General features: G+C 33.1%; 1 pseudogene; it reads left to right on the top strand.

Moving 5' to 3' along the window:
* Positions 1 to 3,024: 3,024 nt before the first annotated feature.
* LOC109680141 (histone H3.3A-like) lies at positions 3,025 to 3,423 on the top strand (annotated as a pseudogene).
* Positions 3,424 to 15,205: the final 11,782 nt, after the last annotated feature.

Consider the following 15,205-nt stretch of genomic DNA (forward strand, 5'->3'; position numbering starts at 1 on the left):
GTTCTTTTTGGCAGTACTGAGGTTTGAACTCAGAGCCTCATGCTTGCCAGTCATATGCTCTACCACTTGAGTCACTCTACCATCCTAAATAATGTACTTGATGATAAAATAAAATTTGTTTTTTCTCCTAAGACCAGGAAAGGGGGAATAATGTTTGTTTTACCATTTGTATTAAACATTTTCTTGGAGGTCATAACCTGTACAGCAAGGAAAAAAAAAAAAAGGAAAAACTAAACTCTTTGAGGTGATATCATTGTTCTCATAAGAAACCTTAAGTAGTCAGAAGAACTATTACTGATGAGCAATAAGTAAAAAGGACAAAGTAGTAAATTCCAGATAATTTTCTTATAGTACTATGAAACAATTAACCTAATTATTCATGGTATCTCCAAAAACTATTTAAGGAATAAAATTAAGAAAATCTTCTATGTTGAAAACTACAAAGCACTGTTGAAATTAGGATTTGCTGAGAAACTTTCAATCTTGGATTGGAAGATTGAATATTTTAAGATGTTCTTTCTTCCAATTTGATTCATAAGAAGTCTTAGGCATTAAAACATAGGCTTGCTTGACATTCCCCTTTCAAAAAAAGAAAATATGGAAATGTAAGAGTATATAAAATTCTTTATATGAATTTTAAAAAGTAAATTTGAAGGATTCATACTATCAGATATGAAGAATTACTGTAGATATGTTTATTGACTGAGATCAACAACTTGATTGATGGAAGGGAATAGACATCTGAGAAATTGGTTTAAACTTATGCAGTCATATGATTTTCATATAAAATCCAAGTGGAAAGAGAAAGATCTGTCAAATATGATGCTTGAACCACTGGTGATCCATATGTTTTAAAGTGAAAGTTTATAATTACAAAATTATAAATTCACATGAAAGTATAAGACAACAAATACAGAGAGATATTGTGCATACTTTGATTGATAAGTTTTTCCTAAAGGAAACACTTTGTACAACTGTAGTACAATGTTACAATGAGGACATTGACATTGATATAGTCAAAATAAGAATATGGGGCTGGTGGTAGAATGTTAGCCAAGTGTGCACAAAGCCCTGGGTTCCATTCTTAGAATTTCCAAAATAAATAAAGAAATAAAGAAAGCAAGAAAGAAAGAGAGAAAGAGGGAAAGAGAGAAAGAAAACAGAGCACGCCCATCCTCATGAGGCTTAGTAATGTTGCTCTTTCAACACTACTCCTAACCCCTTTGCCCCATTCCTGTCTCTAATGCCTGGCTACCATTCTAATAAATTATTTTGGTTCTTTTTATATTTTCAATCTCCAAAGAATAAATGAACAGATTTTCACATTTCTGTGCCATTCTGTGTATTGTGTTTGCTGAGGTGCTCAGAATATTTGCCCATTTTCAAGCTGGATTCTTTTGAGTTTTTTTTTAAAGAAAAGTATATTTTATTAACTGTTCAGGTACTACCTGTCAGTCACAAATTTTGCACTTTTCTTTAGATGCATACAGAGTTTTAAAATCTTTTCTAATATTTACTGATCAAAACGGGTATAATTTTGACAGAGAATTTAATCAATTTAAAAATATTTATTCCATAATCATAATTTAAAATAACTGTGTAATTCTGGCTTAATTGCCAGATTAAGCAGTGGGTTTTAATCCAGTGGTTTTTTTTTTATTATTAGTGTATATATACACCATGGAGTCCTAATTATTCTTAAAGAACAAAATTATGTCATTTGCAAGAAAACAGATGGAAGTGGAGATCATCATATTAAGCAAATAAGCCAAACTCAGAAAGGCAAGTATCGGATATTTTCTGTTGTATAAGGATGAAATCCAGGGGTGTTAAAGAGAAATGAAAGTAGAAGAGGGACCATTAGAGAAGTGAAGGGGAATTAAAGGAAGCAGGATGGGACATAAGGGAGGGGGACACATGAAAATATCATAATGAAACATATTTTCTTGCACAATTCATGTTTGACTTAAAAAGTTCTTTTTATGTTTTTGATGCCAGTAAGTTATTATATATGTGTTTTGCAAATTCAAACCTTCTCCCAGACAAGAGATTGTCTTTCATTCTCTTAATAAATGTCTTTCACAGAGCAGAAAATTTTAATGAAGTCTAACTTATAAATTTTTCTTTCATGGATAATGCTATCGGTATATCTAGAAAGTCATCACTTACCCTAAGCATATTAGCTTATTTTTTCATTACTACAAAAAATATCTGAGACTAATTTCATAAAGAAAATAGGCCTATTTAGCTTGCAAAATAGGAAGCCATAGATGTAGGTGGGTGAAACTTGCTTTATTTGTAAAATGCCTCCAGGAAACCTAACTCAGGGTTCCATGACAAATGCCTGACAGTACCCCTTTTAAGGTTACACAACTTCTGCAACTGCCTGGATAGCTTGCTTTTCCTAAGTTGGGGATTGGGTATTGGCAATTGAGTGTGGGGTCTTCCATTAGCGGGGAGACAGTAACCTCTTGTTCCTTCAGTCCAGAGGTCCCACATCAGCTTGTCTTTCTTCCACCATCTTGCAGAGTTCTTGTGGTTGCTGCTTGCATTATTCTCAGAAGTAATATTTGTACTTAGTAGGAAAGAACAGGGAAAAATGAGTCAATATCATCCTGACTGGACCTGAGTGCAGTACATTAACTTTTGATGGAAATCCTGGTGGTTTCTTATAACCTTAGCATATCCTTGTACAATTTCATTTCCTGGTATTTACTCAAGAGAAATCGTTCAAATTGTTGTAGCACAGTGGTGATATTATCCTATAAAATACATTGGCAAATCTTGTTTTCTTTGGTAATAGAAATGTTGGTGTATTTTCTTTATTGTTCAAACTCTGCATCATGAAGCATTGTAACACACTGGAGGGTATTAAATAGGTAGTACTTTTAAAATATTCTAAATACTGGGTACAGAGTGGTTTGGTCATTTGTTGGTTGGAGGAGCATCGTTTACTTGCTTGGCAACTGCAAGTCTTCATTGGGCAACAGCTGTGGTGCTGTGGTCAGCTTTGGGTGAGAGAAAATGACCTGAACCAAGCAGACTGCTCATAAGTCCACTGGTGGGAAAATGCCTGCCAATAGCTGGCCACTAAAGCTGCCAGGAAAAGCGTTTCCTCTGCTGGTGGGCTGAAGAAGCCTACATCCTGGACCTTGGCACTTCCAAAGATCCATCCTTACCAGAAGTCAACCGATCTTGTCATCTGCAAGCTGCCTGTCCAGAGGTTGGTGAGGGAATCACCCAGGATTTCAAAATCTACCTGAGGTTTCAGAGTGCAGCTATTGGTGTGCTTCGGGAAGCTAGTGAAGTGTCCCCGGTGGGGTTGTTTGAAGATACAATCTTTGTGCCATCCATACCAAGAGAGTTACCATCATGCCCAAAGACTTACAGTTGGCTTACCAGATATGGGGAGAGAGAGTTTAAGTGAAGGCAGTTTTTATGACGTTTTGTAGTAAATTCTGTAAAATACTTTGGCTTAATTTGTGACTTTTTTTGGTAAGAAGTTGTTTATAATATGTTACATTTTTCATTCCATCTTTCACTAAGGAGGAATGTGAAAGGTGATTGTTCACAGACCTCAATGATGTAAGCACTGTGGGCTCAGGAGTGACAAGTTGCTAATAGGCAGAGGGGATGGGTGATATTTTTTGCTTCTCAAGATGCATGTTTTTGTATGTTAATGACTTGTTGGGTAGCTATTATGGTACTAGAATTGATAAATAAATTTACACCGGGTCCTTTTGCTATAAAACTGGTTTGGCCGAGGCTACTATAGGAAGGGGACTAGGAAGTAGTGAAGAGGTCTGGTAGAGATGAACCAATGTGGGTTGTAATACACATGTGCATGGAAGCAGGGAGAGGAATCTCCCCATATTGCTACCTTTATCTCAAACTAGCAAAAACACTGTCTTTCTTATTCTTATTCTTATTCTTTCTTAATCTAAGAACAAGAGGGTTGTGCCTGGAAGTGGTGGGGGAGCAGGGTGGGGTAGGTGGCTCAAATAATGTATACACATGTGAGTAAATGTAAAAATGATAAAAGAAAAAAGAAAAACAAAACTGGTTATGACTTGATCCAAGTGTTTAACAATTGGGGCTATTAAGTCTGACCATGTGTCACTGTGATAGAATGTGGGCTTTCTCAAGGGTAAAGATACTAGTCTTAACTACAGTATAACTGATAGTTTCCTTAAAAAAAAAAAAGTAAACCTGGCAGCTATAAAATATGCTATGTGCATTTATAGTAGCTGCTTTATATATTGTAGTGTCAACATTTTAAAATTAAATGTTTTGTATTTATAAGCAGTGGGGAGTCTTGTCATTAAGGTGTGTGTAATTTAGACTCTAGTTGCTTTTCTCCTAACTAGACTGCCCTTTTCATAGTAAATTGCTATGCGTATTAATTTCATGAGTAAGTTCTCATTCTACCACATGATAACTAACCCTTTAGCTGATAATTCAAATAGTAACTGGGGAGGGGTTATTTAAAAGAGCTCTAGAATAAAATAACAAGTTGTTTACACCAGCATCATCTGTTACTAATATTCTAGTTAGTGCAGTTTTCATTGTGCTGTGGTCTGTTTCATAACTAGGTTTTTTTCTTTTTTTTCCACTCCTATATGAAGAGGAAACAATACCAATGTTAATTCTTTTCCTTGTGAAGTGTAGTGTGAATGTGAATGGAGAGGAGCACAGGAGCTCCAGCTTATTGGACCTATACCAACTAAGATGGTTTTGAGTTAGGTTATATCTGGTTACTCCTCCTGGGAAAAATCCCTTTTATAGAGATGGTCTTTTAAGTGGTTTTAAAATTTATACTTAAATGGAAGTTTTTAGGTAAATTATGTATGTTGACTAACTTTACAAATACACTTGTTCATCTAAAAAATTCTTAATATTGGGATTGCATTTCTATGAGTTCAGATAACTTCTCAACAGCTAGCATTCTTGGCACTAGCAAAATAATTAGCATCACCTAAATGTAGCTTTATCAGCTGTTAGTCTGTGACAATATTTTTTTTCTAAAAATGGTGAGTAGATAATTAGAAATTAAAGTCAGGCATTAAGGGAATAACGTAATTAATTTCAAAATTATTTGCTACCTTTCTACCTTTGAAACCTCTACATTTTATGTTCTAATAAATTTGAAATAAAAAGCATTTTCTTCTTGTTAAAAATAAGTTCTCTTATAAGCAATGCTGTGGAGTTTTATGAGAGTAGTTAAAAGCTCAGTGATTTCCAAATCTTAACTGTTTTTGAAAAATATAAATGATATATTTAATTTGTGTGATTGCTAATTTCTACTTCTTGTTCTAAAAGTGGCTATTAGACAATTATGCACAAATAAAGCATAATTGATGTCTTTTAGAATGAGTTATTTTTCCAACAACTTAAAAATATGGTTATCATTACAGACCAACATGTAAGCAATTATAAGATTTATGAATCTACTGACTATCCTTTAGCATCGACTCATTTATATGTTGATGAAGCTTACTAATGTTTTGGAACAATCAAACTGACTGTTATATTACTTAAAGGAAACTACTTGCTTATTACTACACTGACATTATAGTATCATTAATTCTTAATCACTTGTAGTGACAAGGAAATATTTTTAGTCACTAAACTATTACATTATTTTGAGTAGTATATGGAAATGATCTCTCTATGGATTAATTTCTGAAATACTGCCATCTTGTGGTGTTCTTCACGGAATATCATTTATGATAGGGACTTTGGGTGAAAACAAAATTCATCCTCTAATGAGATAAATAGATCAAAGTAAATACCATGGAAACTTAGAGAATGAGAATAACATTTAGCTTAACAATTAGGAAACACCTCTTCACTATTCACCTACACGAAAAATTCTAATGCAACATCAGAAGCAGGAGAAATAATTTGGATTATTTGCCTATACACTTATTAATAGAAAACAATTCAAGGAGAAATTCAATCAATACTACATAATATTCTCTCTGAGAAAAAAATAAGCCCTCTGTTTTATTTAAGTCCAATTTACTTCCACATTGCAACTTCTCATTGAGTTTTTATAGTCTAAGACTGACACATTTCTTGGCAAATGAACATAGAGCAGTGGCTATGATTTTCTTCAACAGTTGATGGAGCCAGGTTTAATTTGCATCATGATTTGAGGTACCAGTTTCCAGGGACATGCTCTTATTTTGACATGGTTGAGATGTTTACTGTCCCAAGATCAACTAAATTACCCTATTCTATCAGCAGAAGGACATAGACATAGTTATAGACCTACACATTTTAGCTTTAAGTCTATCTTATCACTGACACAATCATTTCACTTAATTTGTTTACTTATTCCTCAATTTGACCCAAATTAAGCTTAATTCCTTCCAATATAAAGCAAAGCTACATATCCCCCACAGTTGAATTGACAGAATTTGAAGACCACCTCAAGATTTTTCAGAAGTTATTGGGAAAACTAGTTTCCTGCTGGAATTATAAGGTACAGCATATTAATTGCAATGATCAATTATGTTACTTTATGGCCTATGTTGTAAGGGTTCATTTATTAAGCAAACATTACAGAAAGATAATGAAGTTATGAAAATTTAGCTTAGCAAAAGAGTAGTTAGTTTCAATGTCTTTTGCACTCAGAGGTTGCCAGGATTTACAATAATACATGGAGAGCTTTTGATAGATTGACAAATTGTGAACATAAGAAAAATGTCTGGAGACAATTTTAAGGTCTGTTTAGACCTCCTCTGGTAACTGACGCAGAAGGAAGCATTTTCAAAATGATGCCAGAGTGTAACGCCCTTAAGCTTTGAGTTTTGAAGCAGTTTTCACAAAATAAAAGGAAAACTCCTTATGAGGCAACTTTGCCCTTGCTCTCAAGACACTCCTTTATTTTCTGCAGTGAAAATTAATGAGAGCACTACCAGTGAACTCAACCTTGTAATAATCCCTGCTTATATCTTTGCCCAGTGTTCTGTGTTTCTCTGCATCCCAGTCCAAAAAATGCAAGTGCACTTATTTTTATTATGAAACGATAGAAAACCCTCAGCATTTACTTGTAGGACTGAATCCTTGACCCTGTAACATCATCAAGCATATCACGGCCCTTCCTCATCATGTCTTCAAATGCTTAATTTCTTTTTAAAAAAAATTTTAAATTGTTTTTACATTTACTTACATTAATAGGAAGAAGTATAGTGAGTTTGAACCCATGCTGGTATGGAAAGAACAAAATATATTTATGAGTGATCTACCCTCCATAAATGTTCGTTACTTTTAGTATTTTATTTCAAAGCATCATTTGAATGTTATTCACAATGTGAAAAATAATGTTAAGAGGCATAAATTCAAGCATGACTACAGAAGATAAAATAAATAAAAATACTAATGAAATGCCACTTGAAAAGACAATTATTTTTCAAGTCAAAAATAAAACTAATACATGATATTAAACACATAATCCATATACATAGTATTAAATATATATGCAAAAAGTTATTTATTGTATTAAGTTGTTAAACTAATAAGCATGTTAATTTTGAAATATTTTAATTCTTTTCAGTGAAGTTCTTTTTGAAATATATTTATTTACCTCATAGATATTTGTACACATGTTGCCATAACATCTAAAAAATACATACATATCTACCTATACACATGTATGCATATAGATATAAATAAAACATACTTTACAGAAGTAAGTATGAATATAAAAGCAACAAGTTGCTAAAAAACTTGTATTTGACTGAAGCCTAAGCAAAAACTCAACTGTGCTATTAAATTATTGTTAAAGTTAGAGTCTAGGATGCATAGAAAAGAGTAAGAACAAAGAAATGGGACTTTAAATATACATATTTAAATTATTATCATTGTTCAAGTTTAGAAGTTTAAATTAACATGCTTGAAAATTTTTCACTTTGTAAGATACCATCTTACTTTGCTTAAACCCAAACTTGTTTAGCAAGATGTAGAAGTAAAAGAGATAAAATCATATTAATATAAAAATTTGGATACTATGTGGTTTTTATAAGATCTTCTAAGTGTAAATATTATCTCTAATGTTATATATCCAATATATGCAAAACATTGTTTAGGGCTAAAATTGTGGTCCAAGTGGTACAGTACTTTTGTAACATGCATGAATCCCTGAGTACAATTACCAGCAACTCAAAAAAAAAATGACAACAAAAAATCCCCACATTTCTTAGTGAATAGAATTTTATTTTTTATACTCATTTAACTTTGTTAAGCTTCCCATTTTTTCATTTAATTCAAGAAACATTGCAATAATTCATTCTCATATTATAGTTCTTTCCATTAATTTAGGTATCAGTGGAATAATAACAATATTAATAATACAGGTCTCTTCCCCTGACATTTTCTTCTTCTAAGACTACCATGGACTTAGTGGGGCAGGTAGAGGAACGGAGCTCTTTGGAAAGGAAGGAACACTGCTTATTGAGACTAACTTTTGATCAATTACATGTTTGTGTCCTGGCTTTGTTTCAATAGTGGATTTTTCTCTGTTGACAAATTTCTACATGTTAGAGTCTATGTTTTTATCATTTTAAATTACCTTTTCATCTTTTCCCTGAGCAGCACTTTTTTTTCAGATTTCACATCTCTTTAACACTGAATTTTTTAGTGTCTGCTTATATTTAGCATTTTTGCTCTTTTCAACTTATTCAAGTGAGAAAAATGTTATTTTATTTTGAAGAAAATAATCACAGAAATTGTCATACACAATTAGTATAGTATGTATTTAATATCATTAATAACAAATTCCAGGTTTTATAATGATGACTACTAATCCTACTGAAAATGATTAATGTTAATAAGAATAAAATGTTAAAAGAAACAGCAATATTGAACTAAATATAACTTCATTCATTCATGAATCTAAAGCAGTTTGTGAAAGTTTATTAGATATAGTAGGAAAAATGTGGCTAATATGATTTGGTTTCTAGGAAAATTGAGTATTTTTCTTTAATCACCTCTATGGCATTTCTTAGCAAAATAACATAACAACCTTGAAAGCTAAGTTGAGTTTTTGAAGATTTAAAATATTCCTATTATTGTAGCTAAATTAATTTTTCATTTTTCACCATCAATTTTTTTCCATCAACCTGGACTAACTTATATTAAAACTACAAGTCTATAAGTCCATTTATATTATCAAATGTGATATGTTTTTACTTTCATTTTCCAAGCAAAAATGGCTTATACATATCTGTGTTTGAGTTTTTTGTGTGTTTGTGTGTATATGCATGTGTATTTGTATTTGGTGAATTTATGTTTGTAAGGTATTTGGATGATTTAGAATTGGCTATCAACCTTATTCTTGTAATGAGGTTCTATTTGATCAAGATATGAAAATCCTGGAGATATTATAACAAAAAATCTTACATCAATTTCATTGTACCTAAAATTTAGAACATTCTTACAGTTATCAGAAGCAAATTAAAAGCAACAGTAATAAAATATATAAAAGTAAAATGTAAACAATCCTTAAAGGTGAACAGGAATAAAAACAGAACTATGAGTAAATAAAAATAGGATTTGAAGCACCAAATGCTGGTGAGAATGTGGGAAAAAGGAACACTTATACAGTGTTGGTGGGAATGTAAATTAGTGCAGCTACTCTGGAAATCAGTAATGAGGTTTCTCAAATTCTTAAAAATATAACTACCATATAACCCTGGGTATATATCCATAAGAAGAGCACAGCATACAAAAGAGACACCTGTACACCCATGTTTATTGCAGCACTATCAACTTATATGCCCATTAGCTGGCAATAATTTAAAAACTGTAGTAATATGTGCACAATGGATTACTTTTTAGCCATAAAAAATAATGAAATTATATCATATCATAGTAAGTGAAATAAGTCAGACTCTGAAAACCAAATATCACATCTTTCTCGTATATGTCATGAATTTAAAAGGAGGACTATTTGGGGAGGAAAACAATGCAAAGGTGAGGGGGCAAGAGGAAGGGTGATGAGGTGTGAATATACTAGAAATATATTATATGAATGTGTAAAAATAAGACAAACTAAAATTGTTTTAAAAGGGTGTAAGTGGGGATAAAAGTAATATAGGGAGTGAATATGAACAAAGTACATTAAATATCATAATGAAACTCCTTTGTACAATAAATATACACTTATAAAAATTAAAATTTTTATAAAGGGATAAATTTATTGCTCAAAATTCCCAGTGCTTTTAAACAATAAATACCGTAACCTACATTGGAGCAAATAGATCAGTGATTTTGAAGTTAAAACTGACAAAATGTCTTACAATGAAAAGTCAATGTAAAATAAGGAAAAGTGATAACAGGAAATCTGATATAAGAAAGACATCAATATGATAAAAGTTCTGAAATTTCTAGAATAAACATCTTTATGTACCTTTAATCAAGCTTTTTGGAATATCCATTTCCTGCTCCATATCTGGCAGTGTATCCATTTATGATATGTTGGGATTATTGGACAACTGCTTATCATGTTGATGAAAAAGACTTATGCCCTTTTAGTAATTAGGACTCATTTTGTAATTAAAATGTGCTGACTCATTCTCAACCATCTCTTTAATCAGACACCTCACTCAATGCTTTGTCTATTTCTTTACCTGGTGCTTGATTTGTGGTCAGGTATACTAGCACTGTCAAGAGAGATCCATTTTTTCTTTTGCTCCCTACTTCTCACTCTTCTTCCCCAGTTGACTCATTGTTTAGATCTTTTTCATTTGTCAAGGAAAAACCAAGGTGAAAGGAAATTAAAAGGACTGAATAAGTTTTTACCTTTTTATATGAATTCCTATTTTAGTTCATTATGGAACACAAATTAGCTTCTAGTTTTTTACTACAGGCTCTGTAGGAGATTTTCTATGATGAGTTTTCTGATTTGGAAGATGCACTTGGTTATGACTGTGTGCTAAGTACATGTTTCATATCTCACTCTCATGGCTCGTTGTCAAGGACCTTTTGCCTGCTGACTATCCTTTTGGGTTAGACCCTGAGTAAGACTTTGCAAGTGGCTACTTTCTGTGGAATCCACAAAGACCATGGTATAGCCACTCCCAAAGGAGGGCAAGTGGCTGTGTTGCTAGTGACGAAGCCTGAGGATATCTCAGGGAAAGAATGAGAGACCAGCTAGAGACCTCTATATCCAGTGCTTAAAGTTCTTGTCATCCTCAGAGAAAAGATTCTGAGATGAGACAAAGTAAGGAATTGAGAAGACATTTTTATTACTATGTGAAAGTAAATGGGTGTGTGGAGGCATTCTTCGAGTCGGTCAAACCTGCATGATTTTGGGTAACATATTTTTTGGCAAAACTTGATGAACAGCAGGATTATTATGAGAAAAGGAAAGGAAAATTTTTGGAATGGTTGGTTCTTTTCTGGAATAGGGTTTATTCCTCTTTTCTGTCCATATATGGACCCCGCAGAAATTATTTTGCCCTTATCCTAATTTTTTTGAAGAGATAGTATAAGCAATAATAGGAAGGAGCAAGGGTTTTTGCTGGTTGAGATAAGGATAGCTATACAGGGCATTGACTCACATTGATTTCCTGTGCGTGTGTGTTACCTTCTAGGTTAATTCTTTTTGATCTAACCTTTTCTCTAGTTCCTGGTCCCCTTCTCCTATTGGCCTCAGTTGATTTTAAGGTCTCTGCTTTAGTTTGAATATGAAATTTTGTTGAATGTCTGTATATAGTTAATTTAACAGAAGCCATAGAATTCATTAGATATTGGATAAGTAAATCTTTTTAAGAAATATCTACTTTACAGTTGCAAAAAAAAAAAAAAAAAAAGCAACAAAACCCAAAAACCCTTTGGTCCCTTTGCTCCATGTCTTTTTTCCCCTAAAGCTAAAGAATAGTTACAGCTGAAAAGCTACAGCCCTTAAATATTTGTCCATTTATTAGATAAGTTTGCATGTGTTCTCTGTATTTATAAAAAATGTCCTCAAATACTCAGTAGGAATCTATAATTCTTGACCTCCTTTCTGAGAGGTTTCTGAATCAGATGCCAGAGGAGAACTCTTATTTCCACCATATTATCTTGACAGATTTCCCAGTTGACAACAGCAACCTTGCCTTTCTGTCATAAACCTCATGATATCCAGGGTTCAATCAAATAAAATAAGATCCTCAGAATACATGATGCTTGGTGAGTTTATGTGTAGGCCCATGTGTGTGTATAAACACTCAAAAGGCACAAATCAAATTTACATTCTTTCTGCTTTTCCAGACAAGGTATTTAAAACAAGCAAGTCATTTAAATTCCTTGCCTTTGTCACCCCAGAATTCTGTATTCTTTCAAACCACTTATTTAACTAAAGTCCCAAGGGTTAGAAGACTGCCAAAAGTATAGTATTTCTGGCTCATGGACCAAGGATAATTCCCCAAATGTAGAATGTATTGCAAATCGTTTATTACAAACATGAAGGTACTGAAACTTCATACACTGTAAAGCGAACTGAAATCCAGTACATTCCAAGGTAAGCATTGCAGCTTCAGCTGTAGCAGACAGCAAGCTGCTGTGGGCACAATTGTAATGAGCATATCAGAAAGAGTTGATTCTAGCTATTTTCTATTGGCTGTCAACAGTACCTATTCAACAGAGCTCTCTGTTTTAGTAGAAAAGTTAATCATTTGAATTCATTGAATATTCAAATAACTGCATTATTATCATATAAATATACTCTTCCCTCCAAGAGTATTTATTCTGGATAATAAGAAGACAGTAGAAAAATCTTTGTTACTTTTACAAGGTCATTGAGAATATATTAATTATGCATTTTGGGGAGTCCTAATATGTGATTGTTTGCTGTTGAAGTGATGGGTGAAAACACAAATGAGGATATTTTGGAAAATTATTGTAATGCATTGGTCCTTAGAAATCTCAGTGACTAAAGAGATTAATCAACCACAAAGCAACTACATTCACACACCAAATAATTTCTCTAGCTGTTTTATTTCATAATTGTTTGTTGTCTCTCTCTAGTTGCTAATGGCAGGACATCCAATTCACACCAGCTACATCAATAACACAATTCATTATCATGCTTACCAAAGAATTCTAAACATAATTGCACTTCAAGCGAAGCTAATGTTACACTCAACAATAGCTAGGATCCATTTTCTTGATCATAGCTAGGATCCATTTTCTTAATCTCTTGACATACCTGCCTAAGTGACTCTACTATCAGAGTCTACATAGCTACTACTTATAAAACCAGTAAAAATAGCAAAATCTATATTTTCTGGAAACTCTTGACAAAAGGCTTTAGATTTAAATTTGTTGGAGTAAGTTAGTCCTCAGGTCCATGTGATGGTTCATGAGAGGAAGGTTAGAGTTTTGTGGGCCCAGTACTACATTGTGCTGGCCCTTCTTTGAAGTTCCTTCCTGAAATCACAGCTTGAATTAGAAGAAAATGAGGGATATTTCACTAAATGGAAATTAGGTACTTTCACCATAAGAAGTTAGTAAGTAGAATAAGTCTATGTGCAATAATAACCAATAAGCCCCAAAGAATTACATAGGAACCACACTTTTTGATTGACTGCATTAACATTCCATCGTAATGCAATGCATCCTATTGCATCAATGGAAGTTAGATTTCATTCCAAAAGAAATTTTAATAACCTTATCCAGTCATAATATCATGCTTCAAATCTAGAGAATTTGGCAATATTCAATTCAGATGCAAGTAATTGACATCTAATATGATAGCTTACAGTTAAGACATATTTACTTAGCTATAAAATGTCATAAACAAGTATAAGAGAAAATAAAAGGATAACCTATTTGAGACAGAGGCTGGAAAACATCATTTTTATTAATTCATAAAAAAAATACACACACACACACACACACACACACACCCTAAATTATAGAAGATAAAGGCCTACCTCTGCTAGAAGTGAACAATTTTTTTGCTGTTATTTTGTTTTGTAATTTTGTATCACCTCTACTGCCTTATTTGCTCTTAGCCATCTAGAGCATATTGGAGATAAACCTGCAGAAACATTTCCAGTCTTCAAGGTGTAATCCTTAGCACCAATAACCTCTAAGCATGGTTTAGGTGGGCACTCAAGGAATAGCCTAAGACTTGTTAGTATAGATCTGAAGACAAGACTACAAAATATAACTTTCCTAAACTTGTCAAAATATAATTTATTCTTCTTTAGATCAACTCCCTTATCTGCTTTGATTTAAATTTAAAGTCCAATAAGCAATGGTGGAGATCTTGCCTACTTTTTACTCCTTGGATGTAATTTTCTTCTGCAGGGCAGAACAGGTCCTGCATGGTGTGGGGGTGTTGGTACCAGTGGGAGGGGGAGGAGGTGGAGAAATGGTGAAAGAGGATGAAAATGGTTCAATACTGTGTACACATTTATGTAAATGGAAAAATGGTACCTGTTGAAACTATTCCAGGAGTGGGGGGAAAGGAGGTATAAGAGAATTGTGAAGGGGTGAATTTAAATATGATATAAATGATATATTGTAAGAACCTTTGTAAATGCCACAATGTACCCCCTACCCAGCACAACAATAAAATCAATAAATTTTAAAAAGTTCTCTTTCTAATCAATTAGCTTCTGTGTTGTTTGTCCTCTTAGTATTCAGGCCATGGTTTCCATTTGACCTACTGGCTCCTTCTAAACCTCACCATGTGGGAAGTTAAAAATAATTGCCTGGTGTGATATGAAGAGGAAAAGTCTGGAAACGTCTTACGAAGTTAAGCAAAAATTTATGAGAAGAGATACATTTAAATAAGCCCTGAAAAATCTAGCTTTTTTCATATAACACTGAAATAAATTTTGTAGACTTATCTTTTTGTTTTTTTAGATGTTTTTTACTGTTGTGCTGGAGGTACATTGTGGCAATGACAAAAGTTCTTAAATTGTGTCAAATATACTTGAATTCTTCCCTTCCATCACTCACTTTAACCTCCCTTCCACCTTCCTGGAATAGTCTTAACAGGTCTTGTTTTTCCATTTACAAACATGTGTACACACTATTTGGACAATATTCGTCCTCCTACTCCATTTCCCCACATCCTCCCACCTCCCACTGGAACCAGCCTCACAGAAAGGACATATTCTGCCCTCCTGTTCTTTGTTCTTGTAAAAAAGGAAAAAAAAATGACATTTTTGCTTGTTTAAGATAATTATGAAGGGAGCTTTCTTGT

The sequence above is a fragment of the Castor canadensis genome, chromosome 2 (assembly GCF_047511655.1).
Source record: "Castor canadensis chromosome 2, mCasCan1.hap1v2, whole genome shotgun sequence".
NCBI lineage: Eukaryota > Metazoa > Chordata > Mammalia > Rodentia > Castoridae > Castor > Castor canadensis.